Source organism: Mus pahari, chromosome 12 (genome assembly GCF_900095145.1).
Source record: "Mus pahari chromosome 12, PAHARI_EIJ_v1.1, whole genome shotgun sequence".
Lineage (NCBI taxonomy): Eukaryota > Metazoa > Chordata > Mammalia > Rodentia > Muridae > Mus > Mus pahari.
In genome coordinates this window covers 27,664,715-27,678,335 of record NC_034601.1, presented here as the reverse complement: position 1 = coordinate 27,678,335, position 13,621 = coordinate 27,664,715, and the positions used below count along the sequence as shown (strand labels likewise).

At 49.4% G+C, this 13,621-nt stretch overlaps 1 protein-coding gene across 3 annotated transcripts in view; it reads right to left on the bottom strand.

Annotated features, from left to right (window-relative positions):
- Tnk2 (tyrosine kinase non receptor 2) overlaps window positions 1-4,879 on the bottom strand; it is a 39,695-nt gene extending 34,816 nt beyond the window's left edge. For all 3 annotated transcript variants that reach the window (XM_029544463.1, XM_021209107.2, XM_021209112.2), the window contains exon 1: window positions 4,087-4,879. The gene's annotated coding sequence lies outside the window, so the exon portion shown is untranslated. The remainder of the gene's footprint in view (window positions 1-4,086) is intronic.
- Between the last annotated feature and the right edge of the window lie 8,742 nt (window positions 4,880-13,621).

The window sequence follows — 13,621 nt, the reverse complement described above, 5'->3', positions numbered from 1 at the left end:
CCTTCTGGAGTGTCTGAAGACAGCTACACTGTATTTATAATAAATAAATCTTTTTTTAAAAAAAAGGAAATAAAAATTAAAAAAAAAAAAAAAAAGACAAAAGACAAAAGACAAAAGACAAAAACCTAAAAGTCATGAAATCCTGACACTTGGGAGGCAGAGTCAGCTGGATCTCTGTGAGTTCAAGGCTAGCCTGGTCTACAGAGTGAGTATCAGGCCAATCAGGTATACATGGTAAGGGAAGGTACAGTGCTTGCAATTCAGAGCCCTAGAAAGGAAGCAGCCCCAGAGATCTCTGCCAAAGGTCCCCTCAGGAAACTGCTGAGCCTGGCTCTCAGCAAGTGAAGAAACTGACCCGACCAGAAGGACCACCCAGAGGGGAGGAAGAAAATGGTGCTTAGCACTTACCACTCCAGGAGAGCACTTGCTCTCTCTCAGCAGTAACTATTGAGACTATTTTTTTATTATTACTCATAGTAACTTAGACGTTAAGGTTCTTATTTAAACAAACCAGTGTCAGTGTGGTATGGGTTTTGTAACATAACTGGTTCAGAGAGAGGAGAAACGATGGCATATGATTTCAGGTTCTTATCTAACATCACTTGAGAGTAAACTACAGAAAGTAAAAGATGCACACTATGAGTGCCCAGCCCTCTCGCTTCCATCCTGAGTGCCAGGGCTACCAGCATGCCACACTATGCCTGACTCCACAAAAGAGCTTAGCAACCGAGGCGTGGAGTGCAGACCTATAACCCCAGCACTAGGGAAGCAGGGGCTGAGGCAGGAGGCTATACAGATGCCAAGACCAGCCTAAGTTAATTAGCAAGTTCAAGGCCAGTCTGGGCTGTAGATGCCCAACCTCAAAAAAACAAAACAAAAACAACAAAACTTAACAAATTACTTACAAGTAGTACATATTTATATACTATTATGTAATTCATGTTAACAGATCAAAACAGAAATCCCACTGACTGGCACAAAGCACCTGGCCTCAAGTCTAACAGCCAACCATTCTGATTAACCTCAGTACTCAGCAGGCAGAGGTAGGCAGATCTCTGAGTTCGAAGCCAATCTAGTCTACAAATCGACTTCCAAACAACAGGGAAACCCTGTCACAGAAAACAAAGAACAAACAAACAACTCTCATCAACAGGCAGATGAGGAGAGGTTTCAAACCGATGCATTTGTGCATGAAAAACCTACAAGCTACAGCATGCTTGATGGTGAAAGACTTAAAATGTTTTCCTCAGGGATCAGCACTGAGGTATCCATTCTCCTATGACAGATGATACAGCTATTATGACCAGGCAAGAAAAGGAAACAGATTGCAGGCACAGAGTTCAGAAAAGAAAAATGAAACTGTTTTTCGCTAGTCAGTGGCCCAGGGACTACCCAGAAAGTGGACTCTCCAAAAAAGCTAAAAGCTGCTAGAACTGAGTCAGTTTCAAGAGGTTTCAGGACTCAAGGGCCAACTCAAAAGTCACTGTGTGTGGTACTCATCTGTAGTCTCAGCACCCAGGCAGGCCTGAGAACTGAAAGCCAATCTGAGTTCAATTTCTAGATCCCACAGGTGGCCAGAGAACCTACTCTGGAGAGCTGTCCCTGACCACGTGCGCATCTGATCGGTTCAAGGCCAGCACAAAGAGAGTTTGAAGTCAGTGTGGGATACATAAGATCCTCTCTAAAAATAAAAAAAAAATGGTCTAGCAAGATAGCTCACTTGTTACCATGTCTGACCATTGAATTGGGCTCCTAGACTCACATCATGGAGGAACACTGACTCCCAAAAGTTTTTCTCTGGCATAACACACACACACACACACACACACACACACACACACACACACACAGTAGATAGATAGATAGATAGATAGATAGATAGATAGATAGATAGATAGAAATGTATATAAATAAAATTAAGTCAAAACAACATCAGAGTACAATGAAGGGAGAAACTAGAAGAAAGAGAGGATGGCTAAAACACAAGCCACGCATTTCATAAGATTTATAACCTGAATATACTTTACAAATCCTTTAAAACAATATGAAAGAGATGCACACAGGTAAACAATGTGTACAGATACCCCACCAAAAACGCCCACTTGGCAAATGAGCACATGAAAAGGCGTCCAACATTAGTCACTCGGGGTGTTAATTAAAGTCATAATCATACACTACAGACCTCCTAGAATGTCTAAAGTTAAAGATACCACAAAACAGTGCATGATAGGTGTTTAAAATTGTTCAACCATTTTGAAAGACAGCCTGTCCTGTAGGTTTGGGGAGGGAGTAAGGTTTTCGGGGTGCTGTTTGCTGAGCTGGGGTCCTGCTGGGTTGCTCAGACTGGGTTTTAGCTCCTGGGCTCTAAGATCCCAAGGAGTTGGGCCTACATGTGCATGCCACCAAAGCCATCTACTTGTTTTCAATATTATTTTCTCATTTGTTTTAAAAAATAGTTTTACTTAAATTTATTTCCGACTCATTTATTTAAATGTAAATATGGGTTGTGTGATAAGTCTAGAAGTTCCTTAAAGGTTAAAATGCTCACCTACAATATAATCCATTCATTCTAGCCCTAAGAATTTACCTGGGAGAAATAAAAGCCTATATCCACACAAAAACAAACACAACCATTCAAAGAAGCTGTACTTGTAATACCAAATCCGAGGCCTGACCACTGACAATGACTGGGAATAAACCAACGATACATGCAGCTACACAGGGGTGATGTGCAACAGAGAAGCCAGACTCTAAAAGGTCACTAACTGACTTCCATTTACACAAACTCCTAGGCACAGCAAGCTCAGGGAGTCCCAAAGAGCAGACCCCGTGGCTCTCCTGTTCATCCAAAAGTTCAGGCAAGGCAACCTGAAGGAAGTGTGAAAGTGTATGCTCATATATGCGCTGAGAGCAGAATTCTCTCCACTGAAACCAGTGAGCCAGAACCACTCTAGTCATTCCAGGAGAGCTTGGCACCGTGGACACAGTAGTTAAACTTCCGGTGTCTGAATGTTTGAGAGACAATGTGACTGGCACGGGATGAAGCTGACAGACGGGTTGGGTTTGCCAGAGTCGGCAAACCGGCTCCTCCAGCAGCCCTAGCCACCACTGCCCCTTCTTCTGCCCCCACAGGAGAACCTTATCTCCACCCAGGCCTGTTCAGAACCCATCTGACTCAGATGCACACGGTGGGCTAGGGTAGAGATATTCCTGGTGAAGGCTCTGAGACAGTAACTCTGGACCCATCCCACTGGTGGGTTGGAGGTGCCAAGAACTTTTGACAAGGCTAGGGAAATAAAGACAGAGGCTGTAAGCTGTCAACCAAGACCACCTGAACGCCTGCAGGCTTCACCTCTAGGCGGCGCCAAGAACGAGCCACGGTCGCGGGGATGTGGTCTTAATAGGATACCAAAGGTTTCTATTTGCCAGCTTCCAGAGTGAGGTCCAGGCATGGGTAGCAGCCGCTGGTACATCCTCCCTTCCCATTCCATTCAGAAATGAAGATCTCACCAGTTGCTCTCCGCTCTTCTACCCATCCTTGGCTTTGGGCCCACAGCATAATCAACCGTGACAAAACCGTGTGGCAAGGCGCAGGCCAGGCTCGTGCCCAAGTCACTACAGGCTGCCACACTCACGTGACCAACAGGACTACAAGATAAGGCACGGCTAATGCAACACTACCCATTTCCCCTTTCGGGACGACTTGAGGCCAGCGATGGAGGTTGCACAACAGCTTGCACAGAGGCACACCTACCTCCACCAGCAGACAGGTGAAGGGGATGACTTAGTCCCTGGAGCTATCCTGCCTTCTCTTCCCTCTGCCTATACTAGGCGGCCACTCAAATGGTTTCACATCCAGTCTAGACTTGAAAAAGGTGTCTACTCCACTATAGCAGCTGCTGCTACTTACAATTGTATGTGGTGCATGCGTGCTTGTGTATGCATGTGTGTGTGTGTGTGTGGGGGGGTGATCACAAGGTTGGTCAGCCCCAGGTTGGTCAACCTGAGAGGACAAGGGATGTTTGGAACCCATTCTCCCGTGCTTCTAATCACATCAACTCCGATAACCAAATTGGCCTTCCCTACCTGAGTTTTCAGCTGTCCCCAGGCAGACACTGCTTCGAGGATGCTCAGATTTGAGGTGGCAGAGAGGATCGTGCAGGCCGGTGCCTACTCTCCAGCAATATCTTCCAAAGGTCAGGTTCACAGCGCGCTTCTGCTCCCCAAGCCCCTACATCTTCCTGCATTACTCTTGGCACTAAAGCAACCCTGATGCCAGCGAAGCAGCTTGCGGATTACCACCTCCTTCGCCGTCTGCGCCTGCGGGTCCTGTGTCCCTCTTGGAATCCCTCTCCCCCTGGGGACCCTTTACCGTTCAGATAGGTCTCTTGAACAGCCCACACCACCTGGCCCTCTTGCACCCCGGGCAGCCAATTTGCTTCCTGCACCCCCAGGCGCCCCTCTCCTTCAGGCCCCCGGGGCCCTACAGGCCTGGCTCTCCCCAGCAGCTCGAATCTGTCCCCACTCGCTAGGGATGCTCCAAGGACCACCGCCTCCCCGCCCAGATGCCTGCAGCTCTCCCAGCTGCGCTCGTCCGAACTTTCGAGCTCCTCCGTGTGCGGACAGGAGCCGTCCGCCAACTCGGGCAGCTCCTCGGGCTGCCGCAGAAGCCTGCGTGGGCTGCCCTCCCCGCGCTCCTGCACCCCGGCACGGGCCTCGCCGCGCTCCTGCACTGCGGGGCCGCCTCCCCCCTTCTCCTGCTGCTGCCTGCGGGGCCCCAGGCCCTCCTCCTGCGCCACCGGCCCGCCGGCCGAGCCCGTCCAGCGCGCCGGGCGCCTCCAGTCCGCGGCGTCGGGCGGCCCCCACACCACCCCCAGACCGGGCTCGTGACCGCGGCCGCCCCGCTCCTGCACCCCCAGCCCCACGCCGCCCTCCTCCTGCACGGCCGGACCCACCCCGCCCTGCTCCTCCACGCCGAGCTTCAGCCCGCGAAGAAGCTGCGGGCCCCAGCTGAGCCGCCCGACGCGCGCCGGCTGCTGCTCCGGCAGCGCGGGGCTCAGCCCGCCGCGCTCCTCCTGCGCCCCCCGCCGCCGACCCCCCGCGCCCGCCGCGCCGCGCACGCGCCTGCCCCCCAGAGGCCGCGCGCTCCCGCCCCTCCAGATGGTGCTGCCCTGCGCGCCCCCGCCCCGCGGCTTCCGCCTCGGCCCCGAGCGGGCCCGGCGTCCCGCCCTCGCCTCCCACGCTCGACCTCGGCCACCCGGGCGCCGCGCCGCAGGTGCTGCGGCCCCGCGAGCCGGCGGCCCTCCAGCCGGGTTCTCGGAGCCCGCGCGCGCCTGCGCCGCCCCAGGGGGTGGGGCCCGCTGGGGTCGCTCCGCCCTCTTAAAGGGCGCTGGCCCCTTTTAGGCACGCGCGCGCGCACACACACACACACACACACACTCAAAAAGAAAATGAAGTTCAAAATTAGGAGGTTTCATCGATTAATAAGTTCAAATGAGAACAAGTCCTGGAATAAGTCTGAATTTAGAGGGAGGGATGTCGCGGGGATAAGGGCCAGTGTAACACATTGAGACAGGGAGGGTCTCCCTAGCAGCCCAAGCCAGCTTCGAACTTGTGATACTCCTCAAAGATGCATTTCAGGTGTGGAGGGTTTACCCTGTGAGAGTGAAAACTCCCTTTTACCTTTTCTCAATTGCTTCTGCTTCAATTTAGCCACCAGGCAGAAGAAACTGGACCTGCATTCTTTCCCTGGGATCAACTGAGGCTCTTCCAGAACAGGGGGGAGTTGTCTCCAGCCAGTTCTCTTCTGATGGGAGCTTTGGTTAGAAACGGGGGGGGGGGGGGGTGTGAATTACCCTTCCTCCCCGCGCCTCCCTCTTGGGTCCTCTCTTTCCTTGCACACAGGTAGCCTTCCTCTTCCCCAGAAAGAAAAAAAAGAGTGAAATCCCCAAAGTCAATGCAATGTGACCCTGGCCCAAATGGAAGCAGGCTTAGACAGCAAGCCCTAGAAGCCACAGGAGAGACCCATGACCGGCTCCACTTCATCTATAAAGTGGGCATAATAAAATAAGGATGAGGGCTCAGCCGTTAGGGTAGGAGTATGCCTATCTCTGTGTGTGGGTGGACCTTGAACTTGCCGTACTTTCAAGGCATTCTAAATTCTTGAGAAAAGCTGACCCTAAGTAACTAAGATGTTGACAGATAAGCATACTTTAGGTTTCCAAACTCCACATTTGGGAACCCTCAGATAAAGTCAGAATGTGTAAGACCACTCCTTATTCTAGTTCTGTGTTTCACCTAACCAAAAAAAAAAAAAAAAAACCAAACAAAAACAAAAAACAAAAACAAAAAACCACACAAAACACTATGAGTTTTAACTTGCAGAAAAGTAGTGTGTGTGTCTAAAGAGTTATAGGATGGGAGGCAGAGGCAGGCGGATTTCTGAGTTCGAGGCCAGCCTGGTCTACAGAGTGAGTTCCAGGACAGCCAGGGCTACACAGAGAAACCCTGTCTCTAATTAATTAATTAATTAATAAGAGTGCTTTTGTGTTTTGTGCACTTAGACATCTTGGGGGATGATAGCCCCTCAACTCGTCTCCTGGAGGTAAACATTTTAATAAGCTTGGTTTTTGTTTTTTTTTTCCTCCCCTCCAACCCTTGACTTCTGAGTGTCATTGGGCTTTTAAGGAGTGGTCAAGCAGTCTTGGGTCTGCTCTGTTCTTGGTTGTCCAGTATTGGGATCAAAGGCTGTGGCCAAGGTGAACAGATAGGATGGCCACATAAGCCACCCAGAGCCTAATCTGGATGGATTTGGGTCACCGTGGCTTGCTCTGCGAGGTGACCAGAGGAACACGCTGAATCACTTCATACAGCCCATTCTCTCGCCTGGGAGCCGAGAAGTGAATATTCTGTATCTCAGCTCGCCCTTGTGTGTGAGGGACACGGAGGGGGGGGGGAGTTCAGTGCACCAACCCCCCTTATACTGTTTGCCTCAGTAATGACAGTGGCTAATATTCACAGAGCCTGTGCGCATGGCTTTACACTCTCCTTTTCTCCTGTCACCCGCAGCAATGAACACACACACATTCACAGTCTCAGTGTACGGCGATAGGACTGAAGCCTCGAGCGACTAAACGGCTTTTTCCAGAATCTCCGAGTCGACCGTCACAGAGCCAGAAATCACATCCAAGTGTCTGACTGTATAGTCTGTTCTCTGAACCACTCAAGCAATAAAACAATGTCAGTGCAGGGACAGGCTGCAGGAAAACATCGGGGCTAACGAGATTTTCGTGGTCAATAGATGCAAACAACGGATATGGCCAAAATGCCCCAACCAGTAAATCAAGCTCCAAGTCAAACAGAACAAGGGGGTCAAAGCAAGTCCACCCTGAAGGTCTTGATAGGTGATTTCTTAGGGAAGCTTTGCCTCTCTCCTCCCGGCTCTCATCCGATCGCCCCCAAGAGCAAGATCCGAGGCCCTCACCCATTCCCAGTGCATGGCTATCGGGAGCTTCCGATCTAAGGGAGCCGGAAGTCTACGTTCCATCCTGCCCTGATCTCCACTAGTGCATTTAGTGCTGGAACCGCAATCGGAGATTTCTCTGAGGCCGTCTCTCTCTTCCATATCATCCCAGGATGGCAGCTCAAGTGGCTAGAGACCGCTCTGCCAGCCAGGAGCTTTTCCTCCATGGCATATGAAGGAGAGGGGCTTCAGATTAGAAGCTGAAGGCAGGCTCGGGGATTCGGGGATTCACAAGGTGCCTGCGCCAGACTCTTTCCAGACCTGGAACTTTAAGAAGAGACCTGCCTACCTCGGAGTGACTCTGCGGGGAGAAGGGTCTGTCAGGACTCGTTGGAAACGGAGTGTGCCAACCTGCTCCTGGGTGGTGGTGGTGGCTCCCTGAGAAATATCCACTGTGAGACAGTTGCCCTGCGGGAAAGCTAGAAGCCAAAGTCTCACCTGCAGACAGATATTCAGCCAAGACTCAAAGGACTCTATGGAATCATTCCAATGGGGTTTGAGTGTTTTTGTTCCTCGCCACCCCCACCCCCAACCACCACCACTCTTGCCGCTGCCGCCTCTGTCCGTCCCCACCCTCCCCACCCTCCTAAGCTCCGTTTGCTTTTTTGACTAGAGCAAAGTTCTACAATAACTATTGCAGCTTACCACCCGGAGATTAATTAAATCCAGTGTATATTAGTTAGGCCTTTTTTTTTTTTTTTTAAAAATCAAATGACAATTAAAATACCAAAACAGAACTTGTTTCTACTTTTGATTTAAAGTACAAAATGTGCGGTGGTGGCACATGTTTTTAATCCCAGCACTCGGGAGGCAGAGGCAGGCAGATTTCTGAGTTCGAGGCCAGCCTGGGTCTACAAAGTGAGTTCCAGTCCAGGACAGCCAGGGCTATATAGAGAAACCCTGTCCTGGAAAATATATATATATTCTAAATAATTCAAAATGTACAAAAATGGATCCAGAGACATTCAAAAGCTTGTATTTTTCTGAAGGCTATTCACATCCGGGTCCTGGAACCTATCCAGCTCCCAAGACGCCTTCCTCAAGATGTTGTTGAATAAAGGAAGATTTACTCACCTTCCAGCATGCCTTCTACATTCATGGCTTATTTTTTTACTTCCTGACGCTTTCCTCCCCCCCCACCCCAGGAGACAATAAACTCCACCACAACAGGAATTTTTGTGCTATGCACACACAGTTGGACTACTGCCTAACACAACTCAGACGCCAAGAATGTCTGTGGAATGGATGAGTGTATCAGGGGTAGTGAGCATATTGTTTCTCTGACATTTTAGATTCAGTGTGTGTGTGTGTGTGTGTGTGTGTGTGTGTGTGTGTGTGTATGTTCTGCACCTTGGTGTAAGACCTGTTTCTTTCTATAGGCCACAGTGAAAAACCTCAGACAGCCCCTGCCATGACATGGATAATCCCACAGCTCAGAGCAAAGGAAATGTGTATAGTCCGGGCCAGCAACTCTCAATCACATGGATGTCTTGTGGAGAAGTGGGTTTGGATTTGGCCGATTGAAAGGGAATATGAGGCCTAACATTTTCACCAAACTTTCAGGTACTGGTCCATGGAAAAATGTATTTTTTTATATTTAATGATTTTAAATTTATTTATTTTATGTGCACAAGGGTTTTGCCCTGTGTCTGGGTATGTACCACATTTGTGCCCGATGTCTGAGGAGGTCAAAGAGGTTGGATCCCTTTAAACTGAAATTTTTTTTAAAAGATTTATTATTTATTTATTATATGTAAGTACACTCTAGCTGTCTTCAGACACACCAGAAGAGGGCATCAGATCTCCTTATAAATGGTTTCGAGTCATCACGTGGTTGCTGGGAATTGAACTCAGGACCGCTGGAAGAGAAGTCAGTGCTCTAAACTGATGAGCCATCTCTCCAATCCTTTAAACTGAATTTATGGATGGTTGTGGAGTGGGAACTAAACCTGAGTCCTCCATTAGAGCAACAAATACTCTTACTGCTGAGCCATTTCTCCAGCTCTTATCATGGAAAAAACCCACAATTTTACTGATACACAGGCCTACACTAGCATTATTAAATTGGTACATCTGAGATAGAACTCAATGTCTATGGCTTCTTAGTGTGTGTGTGTGTACACAGTTTTACACACATGGAGGTCAAAGGACAACATGTGGACTTGGCTCTCTCACTTTATCATATAAGTTCGGGGAGTTGTGGGTTCCCCAAGCGTTGCCTCTGTTCCCAGAGCTTGTTCTTCTCTACAGCTTTTAAAAGCTCCCCAGGTGCTTGCTGAAACTGAGTAGGGAGGTAGAGAGACCAGATATTGATGTCTTTATACCCTGGGCCTGGACCAAGTATTAACTGAGGTCACTGGGAACTGAGATGCTGGTATCAGAGAGAATGTATTGGACAAAGCAAAGGCTGTGGAGTCAGGAAGGGGATTGGGAGGTGAAGGGAGGAACTCTGAAGGTTCCATAGGTATGGGAATGTCTGCTAACCCATGTCATGTCCTCCCAGAACTGAGAGCAGCCCACATCGTCATCTGTCACTAGGTCAGGGCTCCTGAGGGAGCTGCTCAGCAGGCCCTGTTCACACGCCCCCGGGCCATTCAGTTTTCAAAACCTTACTAGGGCATAGGGTGGATCGGTTTGCTGCCAGCGCCTCCCACATGCCTGCCTCCTCTACCCCCGCTGGAATAAGAGCCAGAAGAGCCACTTTCCAATCCTGATGTCAGCAGGGCCTGTACTGCTAAAGGACCATGGAGTCCTGAGTCCTGGCGCCCCCTGATGGACATTTAGAGTAAGGATCGTGTTCTAGCTGTCCAGCGGCATTTTAGCAGTTATCAGTCATTATCATGGTCAGGAGGTCGGGATGTAGTTTAGCCTACTATACAGTCTCCAGCACTGAGAAAACTGGGCGTGATGAGCCCTGCCTGTAATCCCAGCACTTGGGAGGTAGAGGCAGGAGGGTAAATTTAAGGTCATCTTCTGCTACACAGGGAGTTTGAGGTCAGCAAAACTACAGGAGATAATTGTTTCAAATAAAAACCACATCATCAGAAGCAAAACAAAACAAACTTCTGGAAATTAAAGACTCATTAATCGTGTCAAGAGCTGTCCTTAGAGCTTCATGGGCTCTCAAACCCTTGGAACCCCACTTCCTGTGAACCCCATTCAGTGGGGGTCAGCACTCGCCTGGTGCTGAGGTTTTAGGGGTTTGGTTGTTTGTTTGTTTTTTTCTCACCTGTGTACCTGCAGCTCCTCTCTTTGCTCAACTTTCCTCAATTATTTTTTGAAAGATTTATTTATTTATTATGAGTACACTGTAGCTGTCTTCAGACACACCAGAAGAGGGTATCAGATCTCATTAGATGGGTATCAGATGGTTGTGAACCACCATGTGGTTGCAGGGAATTGAACTCAGGACCTCTGGAAGAGCAGTCAGTGCTCTTAACCACAGAGCCATCTCTCCAGCCCAACTTTCCTCAACTATAATGAAGACACTAACCAACCCCTTGCTGCCTCAGTGATGTCCATCCTGGGCTGCCCACTCTTGTAGTCTCTTTTGGCTCCTCTGGATAATCTAGTAAGCTCTACTCTGACGACCCTACTACATCCGAGCTAATTAGACGCACACATGTTACTCTCCCTGCACCCCTGGATACCCTCCTGGTGCCAGCATTCAGTTGACTGCCAGGCATTTCCGTTTGGTCACATGGACCTGAGACAGGAACATCATCCCAAATGCAAATCCAGCATCGCACCCCAAGCCTGTCTCTCTCACTGAACCAGAAAACAGACCCTGGGTCTTCTTATTTGTTTTGTGTTTGAGACAAGGTCTCACTGTGTAGTTCTGGCTGTCCTGCAACTCGCTCTGTAGACCAGGCTGGCCTCGACCTCACAGAGATCCTCCTGCCTCTGCTCTGCATTCTGAGTGCTGAGATTAAAGGACATGCGCCACCACTCTGGTTCTTGGCAGCTTCTTTTCTGCATTTCCCCCTTCCTCACTACAGCAGCCTCTGTTCCTCCCGGCTCCAGCCTCTACCTTCACTCCATTGGCTTCAGTCAGCTCAGAGCCCTAGCTTCCTCTCCAGTAGTTTTCATTCAAATGGTAATTACACACCTTTGAAATGTCAGATGTGCCAGCCCAGCCAGCCAGTTCCTCAGATCCTCTCTCAGAGGAATTATGAGAGATAACACTGCCTTAGCTACACCCCTGAACGAAGTCATTAAGGTGATCTTTAGATGACCCTGCTGACTCTGGGCCTCCCTGTTAATTACTGTTAATCTTCCTAAACCTCAATTTCATCACATCCCTCTCTTACTTCTTATGACTGCTCCCTGGTAATCCCAAACAGGGTAAGACCCATGGGATTGACTCACCACAGTAACAGAGTGGGAAATCAGGTACCCAGGGGTCAACAGTGTGACAATAGAAGCCAAGACAGATCTGTGAGTTAACCTCTAGTCACGGCAATTAGCATGTCAGAAATCAGGGAGGTGGGGCTGGAGAGATGGCTCAATGGTTAAGAGCCCTGACTGCTCTTCCAGAGGTCCTGAGTGCAATTCCCAACAAACACATGGTGGCTCACAACCATCTGTAATGGGACCCAATGCCCTCTTCTGGTTGTGTCTGAAGACAGCAACAGTGCACTCATATAATAAAATAAATCGATAATAAAAAGAAAGAAAGAGCCGGGCATGGTGGTGCACGCCTTTAATCCCAGCACTTGGGAGGCAGAGGCAGGCGGATTTCTGAGTTCGAGGCCAGCCTGGTCTACAGAGTGAGTTCCAGGACAGCCAGGGCTACACAGAGAAACCCTCTGTGAGGGCGCTGACCTATGTATTACTCCTGTGAGAACAACCATGTCCCTAACAAGACAGCAAGTTCCTGGAATGTTACTTGATCCATCGTGGTTTGAATAAAAATGGTCCCCATGGGTCCCCGTAGGGAGTGACACTATTAGGAGGTATGCCCTTATTGGAGTAGCTGTGGCCTTGTTGAAAGAAGTGTGTCACTAGGGATGGGCTTTGAGGTTTCAGAAGCTCAAGACAGACCTAGTGACTCACTCTGTCTTCCTGCTACCCGCCAATCCAGATGTAGAACTTTCCATCCATTCTCCAGCATGCTGTCGGCCTGCCTGCTGCCACACTTCCCTCCATGATGATAATGGTCCTCTAAAACTGTAAACCAGCCCCAATTAAATGCTTTCCTTTCCAAGTGTTGCCTTGGTCATGGTGACTCTTCACAGCAATAACTAAAACACCGTCCAAGACACCTTAGTAGCAGTGGCTTCAAGTGGTCAGATGGTGAGAGCAAGAGGGACACCAGCTGGGACAATCAGGACATGCACTCAGGTTTGGAAGGCTGGCAGCAGGGTAAACTGAGGCAGGCCACCTGCAGCAGCTCAGATGAAAAGATTACAAAAGCGTCCTGTGTTTTGTCTGCTTATTGGTTGGTTACTAATTGTTTATTGAAAGCAGTGGCAGAGTTCAGGAGACTAAGAAAGCCAGTTCTGAGGTTCCACCACCCCCGCTCGGGCTGAGGTTCCACTAATAAAAGTAACAGTGACAACTTCTTTGCTGCTTTTCATATATAAAAGAGAAAGTAGCGATCACCCTAGGCTGGTAAATTGGACTCTTTCCGGCTGAGGGAAGGAGTTACTTCCCAGGTAGAGACAGTCTGTGGACTCAGAGATGTGATCCTGAGTAGACAAAGCCTTCCAGTTTGCACAGGTTCTTGCTGGCGAGACCCAGGCCTATTGGCAGCATGCCCAAGTGGGTCCAAGAGCAAGCTGGGAATTCGGGCCGCTGCCCAACCATTCATCAATCAAAAACAAGGCTGGGCCCTGCCCCCCCCCCACATACATACGCACACGCACACCAGAGGTCTCCAGGTGGTGTGTGAGCATGAATACAGCTCAATGCTGTGAAGGTGACCCCAAACATAGGCAAGTCATGAGGACTCCACTGTGGCCAAGCTGTGGATGGAGGTTTCCAGGAGGAAATAACCAATCCCATGGACTAGCTTCGGGCTACATGACTGGCAAAACCTATACTGGGCTCAGGTGCAGGCGCCCTTCTGTGTGTCCAAGTTTTCTTTCTTTTTTTTTT